Source organism: Dipodomys merriami, unplaced genomic scaffold, assembly GCF_024711535.1.
Source record: "Dipodomys merriami isolate MVZ:Mamm:240054 unplaced genomic scaffold, mDipMer1.0.p SCAF_2, whole genome shotgun sequence".
Lineage (NCBI taxonomy): Eukaryota > Metazoa > Chordata > Mammalia > Rodentia > Heteromyidae > Dipodomys > Dipodomys merriami.
Genome location: NW_027203381.1, coordinates 105,230,049 through 105,238,031, shown reverse-complemented (window position 1 = coordinate 105,238,031; position 7,983 = coordinate 105,230,049).

The following is a 7,983-nucleotide window of genomic DNA, read 5'->3' as shown; positions in this document are numbered from 1 at the left end:
GGTTGTTTGACTAAATTGCCACAGAAGCAAATTGAAGAGAATATTGGAAGCCTGGTTTCCCCCAACGGATTTCAATCTTCTTTTGCAATTCCACAGAAAACCATCAAGGTAAAAGAAATACCCCGAATTCTCGATAATTTCTTGGACATGAAGTGTATTATTTCTTTGTATTCATTAGTCAGTCTATGGTACACATTAGAAGCAAAACTTTTTTTAAACAGACAAGGGCACTTTTTCATAACCTGATTTGCTCTTTAATCTAACAATCTACCCAAACACGGTTGGCGTCAGTTTCCTGGAAGACTGGAAAGAAGTTCAAGAGAGTTCTTCCTCTAGCTAGACCATGATATGACTTCTGAAAATGTTTTCCATCATCTTCAGCAGAATTAGCTTTGCTGCTTAAATGCACCAAGACTGCTTAAATACAATCCTTTTGTCTTACTAGGTAGCACACTTTCTTTTAACATGTCTTTGGTTTTCATAAGCCATAAGGATAGTTGAAATATTCATTGGATTTTTCTGTGGGGAAAAAGGCAATTAATATTGCCACAGTAAGTATGTGTGGAAGAATTGACATTTTAACACAAGGACTTTAACCAATATGAAGGTGACCCTACTCATGGTAGTAATATTCTAAATGAATTACAGTTAACTATACCTTCCCATTGTATTTATTTCCTAGTATCATAGATAGGATTTTCCTTGCATTATTGTAGGGTCCTGAACAATTAACCAATCTGGATTTAGTGGCAGACTGGTGAGTTTTATTACTAGCTAAATGTCCACAAGACACAGACACTGGAGGGATTTTAAGTGGAAGATGGAAGGTTGTTATTCTATCTAGGAAACCGTGTTTGTGAGAGTGTGTCCATGGTCCAGTTTCCTTTCTACGACACAGAGAACAATGTGGAGAAAGAAACAGAATAAAGTCATGACCAGGTATAAAATTCTGCAATGGAAGAACAAATGAATAGTCTTCCACTCCCACTAGAGTAGAACAAGGAATTAATCTGGAAGTGTATTTGTGGGATTTCTCCAGCAATCATCAAGGTTAACTGTTCTTATTCCCTTTGGCTCATGACCTGAGTGCTTTCCTCAAATGCCTATTGAGCTAGAATTCTGGGTGATGCTTTCCTGTCACCCTACTTGGAGATTCTTGAATATTCCAGAGTGATTGTGAAAAAGTCCATCTCAGAAAAGGAAAATCAGTTGAATAATACATAACCTCTGAATCATTTCCTCCAGTAGACCCCATGTCATGCATGTCTGTAATGTGTAAAATGTCAGCAAATGCTAGAAACCATTGTTGGCAGAGAAACATTTAGACTTCAGAAAATCCAAATGATAGTAAGTCAAAATGATATCAAAATAATATTGCTGACTTCCTAAAATATTGGTTTCGTTTTTCTTTAGGATAGGATTATATTGGTTTAGGCAACCACATTTTTATTAACTAAGACTGCTCAGAAGTGATTCTTGTAGCTCATGGATTTAGAAAAAATAGTCCCCTTTTCAATATGATGACTTAAAAAAGGACTGGGTGATGTGTGTATGTCACTCAAAAATATCTACTTGACTGAATCATAACAGTATACAAATACAAAAATGTCAAAATGAAGCCCATTTTTGTACAATTAATAAAAAAAGTCATCTGGATGGGTTATCACTAAATTTAGGTAGCCTGATCTGGGTAGTTTTACATACAGAACTTAAATACTATGCTTTCTCTTTGGAGAGCACCAGGAAATATATGCATGTTATATATATAAATGTGTGTCTATACATATGTATGATGTCTATATATGCATAGACATACTCATGTCTATATATACATATGTGTTATAACTGTGTAAAATATAATAAGGGACATAACAAAATATTTTTATGTATATTTTTGATTGTGAAGATACTGTACAGAAGAGTTACAGTTACATGAATAAGGTAATGAGTCCATTTCCTACCAAGCATTGTTACCCCCTCCCTTGTTTTTTTCCTATTATCCCTTTCCTCTCCACCTCCCCAACTCCTCCCTCTCCCCAAAGCTGTAAAATTCATTTTCAACATACTGTCTTGTACATCTCATTGTTACAATGAGTCATCCTGTATTCTTATTTCAGCATTTTGTTATTTCCCTTCCCCTCCCTAAATTAGAAAAATGTATATACAAGGTGCAGGACACCAGAATCAAATACAGTGATAACAAAATCTTTAACATGCCTGAATTCCTATATTTTACACCGCTACTGGAGTTAGCAAAAGATATTTTAATTAATTTTGTTAACAAATGATTTTCATTCCTTCCTCCATCCACAGTGGATATAAATAAGGAGTTCATGGTAGGTAAATGGTTTTCTAACGACAAGCACAATCTAGTTCCAAAATACACAAACAAAATCTATGGATCATAAGGAGATCCAAGGCTTCCTGAAGGGCCAGAAGAAGACCAAGACATGTGAGGAATTGTCTGTAACTGTGTGGAGCTGGACACAGATCATCTGGAAACAGGGTGTGGCAATCATTTGTTCCCTCTTATGTTAATATTTTTGAAAGTAAAATAATAAAATTTTTAAATGAGAATTTCAAAGTGAATAGACTAAGAAGATCACCAATGATCCAGCATTCAAAATTTATCTTGATTGCCAAACTTTAATGAACAAGATAATCTCAAAAAGAGTAGTCCCCCAAAACTCTCAAGAATAAGTAAGTCAATGAAGTCCCAGAAGCTCTGAAACTTCAGTATGATACAGTATGCGAAATCCTAAGTTGTGAAATGTGATATCTGAGCTCTTAATAGTATAGTATGGAATCTGTACGTCCCAAATATATAACATCCTTCACTCTCCCTGATCATTTTCAAATGTCTGCAATTCCCAATATGCATCTGCTTCCTCTACCCATTAATATATTTTAAGACAACCTAAATTCCAGGCATTGATTTGCAGTCGCTGGCTTCTCACTTGGGTAATTTTATGGCCATGGCTTCAGCCTTAATCACAGCAGGGTTTACGCATAGATATTTCAGATCAGAAGGTGATGAATATGGTCTATAGCAAAGATTTGATACAATGTATAAAAATACTGTAATTTTACATTAATATGACTGAGGTGTTATCAGAACCCAGTATTATTTTATCACACTTTATTTAAAGAGTTAATGATTCTCCTCATTGGAACCTAACAAAATAAATATTTAGATTGAAAATATAATGATTAATATATAACTATTCCAGGAAATGCAAAAAATGAAAACAAAAACAAAACAACAAAAAAGCAAACTTTCTCTTCCTTATGTTTATTGCCTGCTTTAGGAAAGAGAGCATTGAACGCACAGTTTAACACCCAATTTTTTAGAGAAGAGACTTCCTCTATATCTATGCAAGCATCAACTGGCTGAAATGCAAGAGAAAAAAAAAACAGGAAAATTCTCCTGAAATACACATGTTCATTTGAAAATGTGTGTGCTATAGAATGTGTGACCTTCCCAATTCCGGAGCCAGTTCCACTCTTGCAATCCCTGGAGATGGCTTAGTTTTTGTAGGGCTAGATTGAGTAGCTTCATTATTCATAGTAATGGTCAAAAGTAATGAAGACTCTCACACTATAAATGTATACCTTCTTATGATTTGAAGTTTTAAGTGTAGCAAGATCTGACTATTCAAGTGGTAAGTTATACATATTTATGGATCTCTATTAATGGAAACATAATTCATCAGAACTGAAGAAATATGAGTATATGTGAACATTTAAATATCAACTCAAGTAATTTAAAATTTCATTTTAGTATTTCTTTATTAACCTAAAATAATGTGGACTGGAGATGTGAGTCAAGTGATAGAGTGCTGACCTAGCAAGTGCAGAGCTCTGAGTTCAAACAACAGTACTGCCAAAAAAAAACCCAAAAACTAAAACTACACAATTGCTATCATTACCAATTTACTATTCACTATGTTACATCAATCTTGGCTTATTAATTACTAAATCTAGGCTTAATATGCATGACTATAACCAAACAAGTTGAGATTGTCTATCAAAAATGGCATAAACTAAACTTATCTTTGCTTCAAGTGTCTGGTCTTACTCATTAGAGCTATAGTTGACAGATTCCACTTTGAGTAGTATTGTGAACAGGATAGATTACTTGGCTAGCAGAAATATAAATCCAAGTTTTCAGGTAATATAATTACGGCTAAGTCTTTTTGCCTCTTAGTTGTCATTTTTAAAATAAAAAAGGAGCTAGGTGCTGGTGGCTCACACCTAGAATCCTAGATACTCAGGAAACTAAGGTCTGAGGACCCAAGTTGAAAGCTAGCCTGGGCCTTTCAGACCTCCAGCTATTCAGGACTTCTCTTTTCCAAGTATTTTGGAAAACATATATGGTCGAATGCCTATGTGTTATATATTGGCACTGTAAAAAAAGAGAGCTACAACTTCACTGGTCATAAAAGGAATGCAAATCAAAACAACATTGAGATTCCACTTCACCCCAGTTAGAATGGCTAAAATCAAGAACTCTAATAACAACAGATGCTGGAGAGGATGTGGCCAAAAGGAACTCTACTGTATTGTTAGTGGGAGTGTGAACTTGTTCAACCACTCTGGAAAGCAGTATGGAGGTTCCTCAAAAGACTCCACATATAATTCCAATATGACCCTGCAATCCCACTTCTGGACATTTACCCAAATGATCACAAACAAGGCCATACTAAAGCTACCAGCACAACTATGTTTACTGCAGTAATATTCACCATAGCTAAGATATGGAACCAACCCTCAGTAGATGAGTGGATCAAGAAATTGTGTGTGTGTGTGTGTGTGTGTGTGTGTGTGTGTGTGTGTGTGTGTGTGTGTGTGTGTGTATGAATTCTATGATTCCATCAGAAAACAATGACATGGTCCCATTTGTTAGGAAATGGAAAGACTTCGAAAAAATTATATTAAGTGAAATAAAAATTATATTAAGTAAAATAAAGAAATTTAGGTCCCATAGTTTCCCTCATTTGCAATAATTAGCATATGTATGGATAATTTTATCAAATGAGCAGGAAAACTCAAAAGCTATGTTCATATGACCATATAAGTTGATGCTAAATGAAATGAACCCCAAGCTATGGACACAGAGGTCTTTCCTTGTTGTCATTTTTTAAAATGTACTATGTGATTTTTTTGTCTCCTTTGTATGTTCTTCCCCTCATGATATATCCCTTGTTAACACTGTACTTGATTCAGATACCCTGCATCTTGTATATACATTTGTCTAATCTGGGAAGGGGAAGGAGAATAACAAAATGCTGAAACAAGGACACAGGATGACCCATTGCAACACTGACACCACAGGACAATATAATGGAAGTGAACTTTACAACTTTACAAGTGGTGCTCTGGCTCAAGTGGAGGAATGCTAGCCTTGATCAAAAGAAGGGACAAGCAGAAAAGGTCAGATAAGATGATGTTAAGCGAAATGAACCCCAAGATAAGAACACAAGTGGTTTTTTCTTTCTTGCTATTGTTTCTAATGTACTTATAAGGTACCGCGTGTTTTTTCTGTTGCTTTGAATGTCCCTCCCCCACGGTATAACCCCTGTTTTCATGGTATTTGATATTGGTATAATTTGGGGAGGGAAGGGAAAAACAAATTGTTTAAATAGGGATACAGGTGGACCCATTGCAACAATGAGATGTACAAGACACTATGTCAAAAACGAACTTTACAATTTAGGCAGGGCAGGGGGAGGTGGAGGGCAGGGGACAGGTGGGAGTGTGGTTGTGAAGATGGGAAGGAAGGGATGGCAGGGGAAAAACAAAGGAGGAGGCAACAATGCTTGATAAGAAATGTACTCATTACCTTGCTCATGTAATTGTAACCCCACTGTATAGCATTTTCACAATAAAAATTTATTTTAAAAAAATAAAATAAAATAAGAAACTCAGAGATACACCCAGGCCCTGAGTTCAAACCTCAGAATTGGCACACACATACACACACACACACACACACACACACACACACACACACACACACACAGAATATTACTGTATTTCATAAAATTTTAAATCTTTTTGTTATTAAATTTACAGCATAGTGAGCCTCCTGTTACATATTCATATCTGCATTTTATATATTTCTACCATATTCACTTAATACCAAATCATAAATTCTATTGATGCCAGAATATTTGTTATCTACATACATGCACTAATTTTCCAGAGATATATACACAATGATTCTAATAAAATATAAATTTGATTTTAAAATGTCACTAAGTTCAAAATTATTTTTCTATGTGTTCTCATCAATTTTTACTAAACAACTACTGTCAATTGGAGACCTAAAAATTTAAGTATATTAGACATGAGTCATACTCAAAGAAGCTGCAAAATATCAAGCTTAATTATTTGTGAGGCCTTTTCAAGTTTCCAATTGCATTTCTCTAAGGAAATTTCATTTCTCTTTTCCTTCTCGCAACTCCCTTTCCTCCTCTCCTCTTTCCTTTTCCCTCTCTTCTTCTCACCTCTGTCCTCTGTCCTCCTCTTCGTCCTGCTCATTTTTCTTTCCTCTTCTCCTCTCTCTCTCTTCCTCATCTTTTCCTTCATCACCCCTTCTCTTCCTTCCTCCTCCTTCTGCTACTACTTCTTTTTCTTCTTCTTCCTCTCTATTTATCCTTTTCTTTCTCTCTTTCTTTACCATGCCAATATATAATGAATCGGCATTCTATCTTATTTGATTTCAAAGATACTTAGAAAATAGAAAACCTGGAAATTTTTTCTATAACCCTTTGTATAACACCATAATACAACTAAGCAGCCGTAGAACCATAAATAAATATTTGATGAACCAAGGTTTTTATACGAATACTCCACTTTATTAAAAAATAAATAAATATGGGCTAGGAAGGTGGCTCAGTGGTAGAGTGCTTGCCTTGCATGCATGAGACCTGGGTTCAATTCCTCAGCACCACATAACAGGAAAAGCCAGAAGTGGTGCTGTGGCTCAAGTAGTAGAGCGCTAGCCTTGAGCTGAATTGCTGAGGAACAGTGCCCAGGCCCAGAATTCAGGCCCCCGACTGACAAAAAAAAAAAGTAAGTATGCAAATAAGGGTAATAGCTGAAGATCTAAAAAGCATAAAGTTCATTTTTATGGTATTCATATATAGTTGATTTTTTTCAATACATATCAAGTGCCACACAAACAACAATGCCAAAGCTGAATACTAAGCTGAAGTATATGTGGTGAAATATAAAGTTAGAGGGATTTTGGGGGAAATCTATTATTATATCTTTCTTGGTGTGTATCTGTCACTTTGATGGTATTTTTTCATGCAGTTTCTAAATGCAAGATCGTATGCCAAATGTATATATACCTCGCGACACAGCAGAATAGAAATTTTGGAAATAGTAAGAAACGCTGTCAGGTAAATTGTACGTAAATATTCTGAACTCCATAGCAACTCCTTCGAAATAAACTTGAACAGAAAGGGAAAGAAATAATAAAAGTGTGTGTGTTTTTCTATTTTCAAATCCTTCATACCAAAAATATTAATTAGTTGTGCTATATAAAATTTTTTTCTAAATAGCAGACACTATAATTAATAAAATCATCTGTAACTATTTTAGAAAACAACAGAGATATAAAAATCATTAAAAAATGTTTTACCTATTTCCTGTTTCCTCTAAGGACCTATCTGTCCTATAACAAGACAAGATAATCATGGCAGACTCAGGCTCCTCTCCAAAGAGATTCATTAACACGTGATTCTAACACTTACTGGCGATAAAATAGAGAATATAGCTTAGCCTTCATATCTTAATTGCCTAATTAATCCCACTGATAATCTATGGCAACTTCTCTAAGATTTTACACACCTCTATGACTCTATAAGACTTTTTCTAAGGGTGACTAACACGTTGGTGTAACCTAGACTCTGCACTGTTTTCTTACTCCAAGTTAAAGGCTCAGTGTGCTGAGCAGCTTTTGGAACCTAATAA